We start from the raw sequence: 15,552 nt of genomic DNA on the forward strand, positions 1-15,552 counted from the left end.
TGCTTGGCCCACATGCCGCAGTGAATTGCGGTACCTGACTGGATCAAGTCTGGCTTCCAGACAAGAGTCAAAGCTAGACCATATCTGGGCCAAGTCTCAGCCAAGTTAATAACCCATAACTGGGCTTGAACTGGGCCAGATATGTTGGTGTGTCGCTGCAATGTTGATAAACCCATGTAGCATTGCACTTTAGACACTATGGGTATGCTTTTTCTCGAAGCGACCTGATTGGTATAACTTTTATTCTTTTTTTGAAAATAATAAAAATGTTTTTTTAATATGGGTCAGGATAGGTCGAACTTACATGGCCCACATATCAATTATTAACATCTGGGCCAAATACTACACTTTACATCTGGCCCCTTTATTCTGTGCCGCCTTAAAGATAGTGCCACTTCTGCCAAACCAAAGCCATGTTTGGCCCACATACTGTAAGCCAGTGCCGGATGAATGACTGCTGTGCCAGATTTATGCCAATTCTGGGCCAGAATTCTTTGCTCCCTGGGTATCATCAACCAAAGTTCAGTTCTAATACTCAAGACCACAAAAAACGGAGGACCCGTGACAGAACCCTGATGTATTCCTGATATCGAGGATGCCTTGAATGCAGAATTGCAAAGTAGGCTCATTCTGAAAACGTAGCCCTATATACATTTCTGGGGATCGCTAATTATGTAGCCAGAAGTATGAAACCTGCCCTGTAGCGTTCTTTTTAAAGATGAAATGCAGCATGACGTCATTCCTTTTCGTGATTACCAGTTGACCAATTACCTCTGTATGGACTGCTTTCCTGCTGTTTGTTTAGTAGCTTGCCATGTACGTCAGCAGACTTGAGACACAGAGAGGAGTTGATCACAATAACAGGGTTCAAGTCCAGCGAAGAATGGTTCCAAAAAGCGGGTGAAACAAAAGCCAAACAAATAAATAAACATGTAAATAACAGGGTGAGAATGTGGTAAAGTCTGAAAACATGGTAAAAATCAGACAAGGGCTTTCTTTTTCTGGATTGCTTTTGCAAACACTATCGGTTGGGTTTAGGGAAGTGGGTGATTGGGTCAATCGGTGCTTTTAAAAACACTATTGGTTGGGTTTAGGGAAGGAGGAGGCTGGGTCAGCCTCTGGACAGCGGCCTCTGGTGGATATATGTGAGAACAGCAGACACGAATGGCACTAGTGAGAGAAATTTGAGATCTGAAAAAGCATACACAGCGGCCTCTGGTGGATTTGCAAAAACTGCAAACAAACGTACCTCCTGGGACGTATTTGGCGTTCTCCAGAAATGTATATAGCGGTACGTAATCAGAATAAGCCTGGGTTAATTTTTGCCAATGAGTTTTGACTCTCAATATTAACAAACTTTTAGAATAACTTAATATAACTCGATATATAATGAATTTAGGCACAAAAAATCTGTTCTAATACTAAAGACCTCAAGAAGAGGATCCACAAATGTAAATTTGAGCACAGTACTTGATCTACAAATCCCAGATGCTATTGCGGCTTCATAAAAGAGGTGCAAAGTACAGCCTTTATGATTTATAATCACTAGCAATATTTAAAAAAATAAAGGTTGAAAACATTGTTGTCAAAGTTATACCATAGAAGAACTAGGTACAACTCTTAATATTAGCAAACTTTTGTAACAACTCAACGAATTTAGGGCGTACTCACACTATGCTATTGAAACTGTGCCCAGGCGCATTTCCCGGTTCATTTGAGAAGTGTGGCCCTGGCCCGGTTAAGTAAGCGTGGTTTACTTGGACTTTGGGGCGGTAAGCTTGTAGTGTGAGTGCAAAACGTGCCTGAGCCCGAAACTGAACACGAGACGTGACTTTTATGGGACTGTTTGATATGTTTATTAATCATTCTTACTGTTTAATGAACGCAAACTGCCGTAGTATAAAGACGCAAACTCCTCACTGCATGACAGCTGCACACCTTTAGCAAACCTCTTAATTCCTGCAGCACAAGGACTTTGATTTGTTTGAGCTTCAGCAGTGGTTGGTCTATTCGGCGAAATATTTGCCTGCGTGTCACTGCATATCAAACGACTAAAGCGATATAACTAAAGAATCTCCACTGTGCTGAGTGAGAGCGTTTCTCCCATCATCGATGATGTAATCGTGCCCAAGCTCGAATGCAGTGTGAGTGCTGGCGGGAGGGGGGCAAGCGTGATTTGGCACGGTTCAAGGCAATTGTGCCAGTACACCCTTAAACAAAATCATTATTTGCTATGTTAATAGTTATTAAGGTAGCTTAGGATGTAGATCATGCGGATTATGTGCTTTATACGTACTAATAAACATTATTAATATCTTAATAACCGGCAGGTAAAAAAAAAACACTAGATAATAGAGAAGTGGTACTTAAACTAAAGTGTTACCCAGAATAATTTTTGGTTCCCCAAAGAACCTTTCACTGAACAGTCACGTTTTATGTACTTTTGACTACATGAATTCAGCTGAAGTATTTTACTCAACAAAAAAAAAAACAACAACAACAAAATCAACTACATGCTAAATCTACATTTCATGTTCAGAATATAACCATCAAATTTTCATCTCATCAATAATGGATTTGATGCACAAGCTTCAAATAAATTAAAACAAAAATGGAGAGTTTCTTTCATGGCTATTAAAGAGCTCTGAAACATTCAGATTCAGAGGACACGAGATGCACACTTAAGATGCCGAAAGCAGGGGCTGATGGGGGTAAAATAGTTTTGTTTCCATGACAACAAAAATGGCGCAGTTGCCCAGGCGTGATGGAGAGGGGTATTTTGGAGGAGGACAGACAGTGATTGCTGTAATCATGCTGGGGAAATATTAAGCTAATGATTGGTGACTGAATAGCATTTCTCTTTCCCCCCTGGGCTGTATATCTTTAACCTTCTCTCTCGTCACAGCTGTCTTCCTCATGTTCCTCCAGTCTCTCCCTTTTTCTCTCATGCTGACTGAATCTGCTCTGTGCCAAAATGTGTTTCCATGAGTGTGATGAGTTTTTAATGTGGTGACTCATACTGCACACATTACTTTGCACTGTTTCATTTCTGATGAAGGTCTGACTGATTAGTAACTACATGACTTCAGAAAAGTGCAGTTAAGAGTGACACTATTTGATGTATAAACTATTTGTGTTTGTGATTTATGATAATGCAGTGAAATTATATAAAACACCATTATGAGTGTTGGGTTAAATGACAATGCACACTGTTAACTACTGGATTATTAACTCTCTAGCATTCATATTTCAACTGTTCAATATTAATTAGGATCTTATTTCAGTTTATTGAGGCAAGATTCATAGTTAATGTTTGTTAATGGCAAGAGTTTTAGCTTGAAATAAAGTGTGGCCCGCTTTTTTTGGATGGATGGATAGATGGACAGATGGATGGACAAACAGATGAAGGGATGGATGGATGGACAAACAGAAGAAGGAAGGGATGGATGGATGGATGGATGGATGGATGGATGGACATACAGATGAATGGATAGATGGATGAACAGATGGATGGATGGATGGTCAAAATTGATGAAGGGATGGATGATGGATGGATGGTTGGACGGACAACCAGATTAATGGATGGATGGATGGATGGATGGATGAATGAATGGATGGATGGATGGATGGACAAACAGATGAAGGGATGAATGAATTGATGGATGGCTGGATAGATGGACAAATCGATGGATGGATGGATGGATGGATGGATGGATGGATAAACTGATGGATGGATGGACAAACAGATTGATTGATGGATGAATGGATGGATGGATGGATGGATGGATGGATGGATGGATGGATGGATGGATGGATGGATGAACGGACGGATGGATGGATAGACAGACCTGATTAATGGATGAATAGATGGATGGACAAACAGATGAATGGATGGATAAATGGATGGATGGATAGACAGATGGATGGATGGATGGATGGATGGATGGATGGATAGATAAACAGATGAATGGATGGATGGACAAACAGATGGATGGGTGGATGGATGGATGGATGGATGGATAGACAGACCTGATTAATGGATGAATAGATGGATGGACAAACAGATGAATGGATGGATAAATGGATGGATGGATAGACAGATGGATGGATAGACAGATGGATGGATGGATGGATGGATGGATGGATGGATAAACAGATGGATGGATGGATGGATAAACAGATGAATGGATGGATGGACAAACAGATGGATGGATGGATGGATGGATGGATGGATGGATGGATGGATGGATGGATGGATAAACAGATGGATGGATCAATGGATGGACAAACAGATTAATGAATGGACAGATGGATGATCAGAGGCATGGATGGATGGACAAACTACTGGATGGATGGATGGATGGATGGATAAAGAGATGAATGGATAGATGGGTGAACAGATAGATGGATGGACAAACTGATGAATGGATGAATGGATGGACAAACAGATTAATGGATGAACAGCTGGATGAATGGATGGATGGATGGACAAACAGCTTAATGTACGGAAGGATGACCAGATGGATAGACAAACAGATAGATGGATGGATGGATTAACATGCATGAATGGATGGATGGATAGATCAGTGGATGGACAAACTGATACATGGATGGATGGATTAACATGCATGAATGGATGGATGGATAGATCAGTGGATGGACAAACTGATACATGGATGGATGGATTAACATGCATGAATGGATGGATGGATAGATCAGTGGATGGACAAACAGATGAATGAATGGACGGATGGATTAACAGATGCATGGATGGATGGACAAAGAGTTGAATAGATAGATGGATGAACAGATGGATTGATGGACAAACTGATGAAGGGATGCATGGATGATAGATGGATGGATGGATGGATGGATGGATGGATGGATGGATGGATGGATGGAGGAATAGATGGACAAACAGATGAATGGACAGACGGTACAATCTTGTTATTTTAATTAAACTACATTTTTGTTGTAATCTCAAATAAGTATAAATAAATACACATATAAAACATAAGAGTTAAAACAATAACAGAACAAATCTGGATGATAAAAAGCTTAATCATAATAGTGCATAAATGATATCAAAATAACACTGATATACTGTATACTCAATTGTTATAACACCTACAATTTTGGTGTAAATCGTGGCATATTTTTATACAGGATTTTAGTATCTGATTTTATATAACCACTGTGGACATTGTGGTGTTGTGCAGTACATTGTGAACTCAATATATATGACAAGTACTGATGTATAGTAGTAATCATGCGACTTCATTCATAATAAAAATTCAGTGTGCACTTATTGTATATTGTTGAATTCATAAATAGTATGCTGCACCTAAACATGTCAGAGACTCAATTTTGAGGCATGATTATATTTCTGACTGTATCTTAAGCACCAGTGTAGTTTCCAGTGCTCTTGTGTCGCATGCTAACACTCGTCCTCTGGCTAAATCTGCACAATGTTCCTGTTTGCATAATAAGTAAAGAGCTGATTGCCTAAATGGCTCTGAGCAGCTCAGGGCGAGATTTAATTTTAGACGCACAAGGAAAATCGAACCCCCGCTGAACAGACTAAATGTCATGATGTTTTATCCTGACAGCACGTACAATAGTCTTGACTGTTGCTATTATTACTCTGTTTACCACACTGACTTCATCAACAGATGCTGCTAAGGCCTTTTTTGAGGGAAGATTTAAAGAATTAATAACGTACAAAGGACTTAAAGTTTCCTTCTTAAGTTTATCTGCATGGATGGATGGATGGATGGATGGATGGATGGATGGACCGACGGATGGATGGATGGATGGATGGATGGATGGATGGATGGATGGATGGACCGACGGATGGATAGATGGATGGATGGACGAACAGTCAGACAAATATACAACTGTATGGATAAATGAATAAAGTGATGGATCGAAATTTGGATGAATGGATGGATAAACAAATGAGTAGATGAATAGATGGACGAATAGTTGAACTGATGGATGGATGGATGGATGGATGGATGGATGGATGGATGGACGGACAAATGGATAGGTGGATGAACAGATGGATGGATGGACGAACAGATGAACAAATGGATGAATGGGTGGATGAATGAACAGATGGAGGGATGGAGTAAAAGATGGATGGTTAAGTGGATAAATGGACGAAAAGACGAATGGAGTAACATGGATGGATGGATGAACAGGTGGATGGATAGGTGGATAAATGGACAAGCAAATTGATGAATGAATGGAGCGATGGATGGATGGGTGGATGGATGGATAAATAAATAAACAGACAAACAAATATTATGGATGAACAGATGGATCTATGGGTGGATGGATGAACAGATGGAGGTATGGATGGAATAAGAGATGGATGGATGGATAGATGGATAGATGAAGAGAGATGGCTAGATTAACAGATGAATAGATGGACAAACAGATGGATGGATGGGTGGATGAATGAACAGATGGAGGGATGGATGGATTGGATGGATGGAGGAACAGATGGATAGATGGATGGACAGATAAGAAAATGGATGGATGAATAGACAAACAAATGTATGGATGAACAGATGGATGAACAGATGGAGGGATGAATGGAGTAATAAATTAATGGATGGATGGATGAAGAGAGATGGGTAGAGTAAAGGATGGATGGATGGATGGATGGATGGATGAGTGGATGAATGTACAGATGGAGAGATGGATGGAGTAATAGATGGATGGATAGATGGATAAATGGATGAAGAGACGAATGGAGTAATGGATGGATGGATGGATGGATGGATGGATGGATGGACAGACGGACAGACGGACAAGCAAATGGATGGATGAATGGAGCAACAGATGGATAGATGGATGGACGAATGAATAGACATGGATGGATGGATGGATGGATGGATGGATGGATGGATGGATGGATGGATGGATAAACAAATGGATTGATGAATGGAGCAACGGATGGATGGATGGATGAACAAACTAACAGGTGATGGATGAATGGATAAATGAATTGACAAACAAATGTATGGTTGAACAGATGGATGCATGGGTGGAGTAATAGATGAATGGATAGATGGAAAGACGATGGTTGGATGGATGGACAGACAAACAAATGGATGAATGGATGAACAGATGGATGGATAGATGAATGAAGCAAAAGATGGATAGTTGGATGGGTAAACGGGTGGATGGATGGATGGATGGATGGATGGATGGATGGATGGATGGATGGATGGATTGACCTACAAATGAATGGATGGATTGGTTGAATGGACAAACAATTGAATGGATGGATGGACAAGCAGATGAATGGATGGGTGAATGTATGACCGGATTAATGGATTGGCGGATGGATGCACAGTTAATTAGATGGCTGGAAGAAGGGATGGATAGAATATCCTAGAATGTAAAGTAAATTGGGTAAAGGAAGGAAAATGCAGGCTACATTTCTCTTGGTACAAAATCAAAAGTAGAGGTCATGTCAAGGTTAATACGTGGGCGTCTTACAAACAGAGAAAGAGAGAGAGAGAGAGAGAGAGAGAGAGAGAGAGAGAGAGAGAGACTTTCTCTTTCTGCATTTCCTATTGTCTTCTGTCTTTACATACACACAGCTTCTATGTTTTTATCACGTGCACACACACGCACACATACATGTGTCGTCTGATGACATCACAGGCATCCCTTTCCTCTGCTGCTTCACACATGGACATTAATATCATCAGAAGAACTTTGACATCATGTGACTCGAGGAGAAAATGTCTTCTGCACTAACTGATCTCCATTTATATGATAATAGGCAGCCCGAGGAAAGGCAATTAAAGTGACAGCAGCCTGGTTGTTTTAGGCACGCTTTGTCTCGTGTGGTGAATAATGGAAAGTAAGGAATGCTTCTGTTTAACAGCTCTGTGGCCAGAGATAAGACACGCCATACACAAACACGCTCTCATTAGGGTTTCACCACTCTAATTATATTGTCTAGCTTCTTTTAGAACAGTTGTATTAATGTGAGATGCACGCGATCTTCTCTGTGCATGTTGTCCGGTTATGTAAGAGATATTTTAAGACTCGCCAATGATTGACAGCTGTACTTCAGTGTAAGCTAATTCATTTCGGCTCATGTCTGCATTTCTCCACAAGGTGGCGTGTTGCTCACATGCTCACCAAGTGACCTGAAGGAGACACTAATACCAAAACACATGCACCATGACCATCTGAGGGCCTGCGTCATTCCTGAAACTATCTGTCTTAAAACTAATGCTAAACTTCAAAATGCTATGCTAATGATTGCTAATGTTAAACTGTTTTGGAGTTGCGTCTTGCTGTCAATGTAGGTCATTTTAAACACAGTTCATTTGTTATCACTTTACTTGAAGGGGTGTTAAAAGACTCATTAAACCTTTATAATCGTGACATGACATGTCATGAAGGTGAATGAGATTTTACGCATGCTTATATATATATATATATATATATATATATATATATATATATATATATATATATATATATATATATATATATATATTTATGAATATGTATATATTTATGAATATATATATATATATATATATATATATATATATATATATATATATATATATATATATATATATATATATATATATGGGTGTATGACAGGGTGAAAACAGTGATTTTGACACCTAAAAGGAGGTTGAATAATATGAAAAATATATAATAGAAAGCTTGTAAAAAAAAAAAAAAAAAAGATTATAGGTTTTATTGTTTGACAAAAAAGGGGAATTTGAACAAAATTATATAGATTTTTGGACATAAAAGTGCCTATAGCTGAAGAATTACCCATTAATGACACTGGTAAAAAAGGATTTGACAGAGTAATGACACTTTTAATGCAACATTTTAATGGCGAATATAGTTTGTTCCACTGAAAGTGTAATCAGAAAAATTTTAATACGTAAATAATATATACATATAATTATATAATTATAATGCCTCATGACAATATGTTTATGACAAGTTTATAGATAGATAGATAGATAGATAGATAGATAGATAGATAGATAGATAGATAGATAGATAGATAGATAGATAGATAGATAGATAGATAGATAGATAGATAAATAGATGATAGATAGATAGATAGATAGATAGATAGATAGATAGATAGATAGATAGATAGATAGATAGATAGATAGATAGATAGATAGATAGATAGATAGATAGATTATTTTGAATTGAACCATCTTTACTAATCACGACTGAACTTGTGTCATAAGCGGAAGAGAAGTCCTCAAGAGATATTGCATATAATTACTGATGTTTAAGATAATGTCTACAAAATAAGGCAATTTCCTAGTGGATGATGTTGTTTTAAAAAGTAAAGGACTGTTTATAAAAGTACAACCTATAGAAAGTGATTTCTTTTATCTCTATTTCAACCTACACACAGTGAGTACAGTGCCTGTTAGACCATATAATCTCAAATTAACCTTCGCATTCATTTAACTCAGGCACTGTGAAATAAAGAAACTATAACAATGTGCTGTAGGCTACAGGATGAAATTAACCTCATAACCCGGTCTCTCAAACGCTGGAACATTTTATAACACATAAAGCTGATGGTTGAAGCTCTGACACGGGTTTGTGATGAATTCACCATGACTTTAGCGGTATAAATGTTTGGCAAGTGCTCAAGGAAACGATCACAGTGCATTTACATAACAGATGGCGCCTGATGGTAATTTTCACGTGCAATTAACTCCATTCATGAAGATGGTGAGCTCAAACACCACATTACGATGCTGTTTGTGTGTATGTGTTTTATGATGTTGCCTATAATTGAGAAACAAGAGGTCATGAGAATTAAAGGGACAGTTCACCCTAAAATAAAAACTGATTAAAGTTATTGTTTCATGAGTAACTTTTTTTTTTTTTTTTTTTGCAGTCTCCAGGTTAGACAAGTTGTGTGTTCGGAGATGCTCCTCTGCAGACCTCGATTGTAACGAGTGCTTATTGCCTTCGTTGCCTTTCTATCATCTGGAACCAGTCTGGCCATTCTCCTCTGACCTCCGGCATCAACAAGGTTTTTTGTGTCCACAGAACTGCCGCTCACTGGATATTTTCTATAGATCTATAGATTAGAAATCTCTGTTTACGAGCAGTTTGGACAGGTAATAAAGTGGCCGATGAGTGCATAGTGTTACAGAAATTGTTGCTATAAGCAATTATTATTGTCATTTTGAGATCATTTTATGCTACTGATTATATAATGACTCTATAACAGCATAATAATGCAAATAGCCAAACATTTTAAAATGCGTATCATTCTTAAGGTTATTTATATTCTATAAATTGATGTTAAAAGCTATATATATATATATATATATATATATATATATATATATATAATATTAAATCTCCTATTAGGTAAATGTACAAATATAAACGTTGACGTCGGTGAGGTAGAATGTAAATATTATTGTAAAATGGCTTTAACGTTATTTGTGAATTTGTAAATATATATTGCAACGGCAAAAAGGATTGAAGTCATCTCCATGTATTTCATGATACGTCGATATATTGATTATTGTGATATATATATTTATATAGGCCTATTTGTTTTATTTTGACTAGGAAAAAAAATTTAAGCATCATTTTAAGGACAAAATTATTAGCCCCTTTAAGCTATACTTTTTTTCGATAGTCTACAGAACAAACCATCATTATACAACTTGATAATTTATTACCTAATTACCTAATTGCCTAATTACCCTAATCTTCCTAGTTAAACTAATGTACCTAGTTAAGCCTTTAAATGTCACTTAAAGCGATGAGTTATTAAAACTATTATGTTTAGAAATGTGCTAAAAGAATCTTCTCTCTATTAAACAGAAATTGGGAAAAATAAAAAATAAACAGGGGGGACAAATAATTCTGACTTCAACTGTGTGTGTGTGTGTGTGTGTGTGTGTGTGTGTGTGTGTGTGTGTGTGTGTGTGTGTGTGTGTGTGTGTGTGTGCGCGTGTGTGTGCGTGTGTGTGCGTGTGTGCGCGCGTGTGTGTGTGTGTGTGTGTGTGTGTATATATATATATATATATATATATATATATATATATATATATATATATATATAAAACAAACCCAGCTAGTCAGTGCACTGTGTTTTGAAACAGAGCCGCTCTATGTGTGTGTGTGTGTGTGTGTGCGCGTCTGTGTCTGGGAGCGAGTGCAATCAAGCGTGAAATGATTCTGTTAGTGTCATTTCTATCGCGCGCACACACACACGCTGTGTCTGAGAGGGCTGTAAAGGCTCCCCGTGGCCTCGCACATCACAAGTTGTTTGTGTATTCTGGCATTTTTTGGAAGGCAAAAAGAAAAAGGTACCACTATAGCTTTGACAAGGAGTTGGAAGCAATTTCACTGTCAGCTCAAACTGGAGTGAATAGCTTTTTTTTTCTTTTTTAAATGAAACTTAATGGATATAGTGTTGTATATAGATTTAGGAAATAGCCAAGAATTGCTTTTACTATTACTATTTTACGCTTAATGGTTTGAACAAACCTATATATATATAAATAAATATATATATATATATATATATATATATATATATATATATATATATATATATATATACAGTTAGAGTCAGAATTATTAGCCGTCCTGAATTATTAAATATTTCCCCAATTTCTGTTTAACTTAGAGATTTTTTTCCAACACATTTCTTAACATAATTGTTTTAATAACTCATTTCTAATAATTAATTTCTTTGTCTTTGTCATGATGACAGCACATGATATTTGACTAGATATTTTTCACTAGTTTTCAGCTTAAAGTGACATTTAAAGGCTTAATTAGGTTAATTAGGCAAGTTATGGTAATTAGGCAAGTCACTGTTTTATCAGCCGATTCGAATCACTCGACTGAATGGCCGTTATCAGTGGTTATTAGCTGATAGACATGGGCCAGTAGGGGCCTTCTGCGCCTACTAGTAGACTCAGAAGGCCGTAATCATCCATTCACATTAATCATGCTTAATATATCTATATCACATACAGCTGCGGCCGAAAGTTGACAAGAATTATTTATATTATTTATTATATTTCCTATTAATTGTATTTTATTAACGTATACCCCAACCCTAAACCCAACCGTCAGAGTAATGTAAAAACAAATCTGCATCTTAAGTCTTCTCTTTTAGCATAGCTGATTAACCATGTGGATGTATGATTACAACCACTAGTAGGTGCAGAAGGCCCCTTCTGGCTCATATCTATCAGCTGATATCCACTGATAACGGCAATTCAATTGAGTGATAACATTCGAAGCGGGTGGTATAACTATTTGTTCTGCAGACAATTGAAAATAAATAATGCTTAAGAGGGCTAATAATATTAACCAAAAATATTAATATTTTTATTAAATCTGCTTTTATTTTAGCCGAAATAAAACAAATTAGGCTTTCTCCAGAAGAAAAAATAATATAGAAATACTGTGGAAAAATTCTTTTATTTGGGAAATATTTGAAAAAAAAATGAAATGAAGTCATAATAATTTTGACTTTAACTGTATAAATATTAATTAATCATCAAAAATGTCATCATCATCATAAAGTAACACATCCTTCAATGCTTTTAATACATGAAGCGTTTTCTTTTTCACACGGTCAGAGATTACATTCTTCCCAATTTTTTTGTGAATTTTCTCTTTTTAGATTGTATTTCTTAACCTACCCATTCATTTTATGTTTAATGGTTTGAACAAACCCATATATATATATATATATATATAAAGAGTTCACACTTAGGTCTTGCTTGATGATAAAAATAGCAGGTTTGGCATGCTGTCCTGGGAGAGAACCCTGAGCTCGGAGATAATTAAGCCAAGGCTCCCACCTGGTCAATGAGCATGTAAGGGGAGTATAAGATCAGGAAGTTCTCGAGAGCTTCCCCTGGAAAACAAGGAAAGGAGGAGATGGGGTGGATGGGGGGGATTCTTCAAAAAGCGAAGGTGAGGGAGTAATATTAGTCGGTTTATTTATAGTGAGTTTGGAAAGATACGATTGGCTTACTAATGATCACAGATGAGAGACCAGCTGTGATCAATCATATCACTTGCTCCTCTCGAAATTAGTTTGTAAAACTTCACTTATGAAGCATCATAAAGTAACACAACCTTCATTTGCTTTTAACACAAAGCCTCAAATCACAGGACTCTCTAGTCTTTCCGCATATTTCTTTCTTTGTCACTTGGTCAGACACTCAAAAAAATAACTTTTGCTGCTTATTTATTATCAGTTGAAACAACACAATTTTTAAGTTTTTTTGGGGAAAGCTTTGTTATGTTCAATCCACTTAAACTGGTAAAAACAGTTCAGTTAACTTAATCGATTTGTGTTGGGACAACATGAAGGAATTGTGGGGAAACCCAGCATTTTTCACAGTGGAGATTACACTCTTCCCAATTTTTATTTTTGGAGTTGATCTGAAATGTGATCTTGTTTTTTCGGATTGTATCTCTTTACAAACGCTCTGGTTTTGCAGCAGACTCTTCACAGTCTGCTGGCCTGCTGAAGAAAGGTTAATTACTCTATACTAAGGCCACTTATAGATGATAATTGATGTGTGGGAGGCATTATTATAGCAGATGGCATTTTCATAACCCACTCTTATGCATAACCTACAGCAATGCCAATACAGAGAGAGAGAGAGAGAGAGAGAGAGAGAGAGAGAGAAACTAAACAAAAGATTTGATACAGTCAACAACTGTGACTGAGCAAAAAAATTTGTGGGTTAATAGGATATTCTAACACATTTACAGTTAAGCCTGAAATTATTCATACACCTGTAAAATTCGGACTTGCAGTTGCTTAAAGAGGTGGTTTACTCTACCGTGGCGACGTCCGAATTAGAATCTAAGCCGAAGGAAAATTAATGAGTTATACTTAAAGAAACATTTTTATCCGATAATGCCTCTTGCACACTACCTGACAATCCCAATTGTAAGAGTAAAAAATAATAATAACGTGACTTCTAGTTGATCATTTGGAAAATGTTAGAAGGTTTTTGATGAATCATCTGTTGAACTGCATCACAATCATCACCATTACTGCAGAAGACCTACTGGACCCCACATGGAGCCAAGATTCTCATAGAAATCAGTCAAGCTTGGTGAAGGAAACATCATGGTTTGGGGTTAAATTCAGTATGGGGTTGTGCCAGAGGTCTGGAGAGTGGATGGCAACATCAACAGCCTGAGGTATCAAGACATTTGTGCTGCCCATTACATTACAAACCACAGGAGAGGGCAAATTCTCCAGCAGGATAGCGCTCCTTCTCATACTTCAGCCTCCACATCAAAGCTCCTGAAAGCAAAGAAGGTCAAGGTGCTCCAGGATTGGCCAGCCCAGTCACCAGACATGAACATTATTGAGCATGCAGCGTTATGGAGGAGGCATTGAAGATGAATCCAAAGAATCTTGATGAACTCTGGGAGTCCTGCAGGAACGCTTTCTTTGCCATTCCAGATGACTTTATTTATCAGTGATTTGAGTCATGTCAGAGATGTATGGATGCAGTCCTCCAAGCTCATGATGGAGTCAGACGCAATATTCATTCTGTTTCCACTGCAGCATGACTTTATATTCTATACTGGACATTATTTCTGTTCAGTGACAAGACTTTTGTCCAACCTTACTGTCCTAATTTAGAAATCAAGGCAAGATCATATTTTATATTGGTAAAAAATAAGCGTAATTTAGAGGACTTTGTCTTTTATATAAGCCTCTTCTGATGCCAAATGTTCAACTAAAGTCAAGTCATTATTTGTTGTTCCTAAAACTACAGTTGAAGGCAGAATTATTAGCCCCCCTTTGAATTTTCTTTTCTTTTTTAAGTATTTCCCAAATGATGTTTAACAGAGCAAGGAAATTTTCACAGTACTGTATGTCTGATAATATTTTTTCTTCTGGTGAAAGTCATATTTGTTTTATTTCGGCTTGAATAAAAGCACTTCTTAATTTTTTAAACACCATTTCAGGGACAAAATAATTAGCCCCTTTAAGCTATTTTTTTAAATGGGGAGGGAATAAACAAAGGGCTAATAATTCAGGGGAGCTAATGATTCTGATTTTATATATATATATATATATATATATATATATATATATATATATATATATATATATATATATATATATATATATATATATATATATGTATATATATATATATCATAAGGAGGCTAATGATACTGAATAAGGCAATTTTAAATATAATTCATGTACAAGTTTATTTGTAAAGCATAATTAAAAACGAAGACTGCCAAAGTATTGTATATAAGTCAAAGTAAAATAAACGACAGAATATAAAAAACATAAAAATAAGCCAAGAGACTGAATAAATTAAAAAAGCGATAGAAGCAGTGGAAAAGAGTGTGAAAATAATATTAAAAGGACAAGCTGAAGAGGTAAGTTTTTAGGAGTAATTTAAAGATCGATAGTGATGGAGCCATTCTAATCTCAAGGGGCAAAGTGTTCTACAACCGCGAGCCTGCCAAAGAGAAAGCTCT

At 36.8% G+C, this 15,552-nt stretch overlaps 1 protein-coding gene across 4 annotated transcripts in view; it reads left to right on the forward strand.

Annotated features, from left to right (window-relative positions):
- Positions 1–15,552, forward strand: part of sp5b (Sp5 transcription factor b) — an 86,255-nt gene that overhangs the window by 45,894 nt on the left and 24,809 nt on the right. The window contains exon 3 of one of the 4 annotated variants that reach the window (XM_073953587.1): positions 9,929–10,066. The exons of the other annotated variants lie outside the window; for them this stretch is intronic. The gene's annotated coding sequence lies outside the window, so the exon portion shown is untranslated. The remainder of the gene's footprint in view (positions 1–9,928; positions 10,067–15,552) is intronic. 4 annotated transcript variants of the gene reach the window in all.

The sequence above is a fragment of the Danio rerio genome, chromosome 6 (assembly GCF_049306965.1).
Source record: "Danio rerio strain Tuebingen ecotype United States chromosome 6, GRCz12tu, whole genome shotgun sequence".
NCBI lineage: Eukaryota > Metazoa > Chordata > Actinopteri > Cypriniformes > Danionidae > Danio > Danio rerio.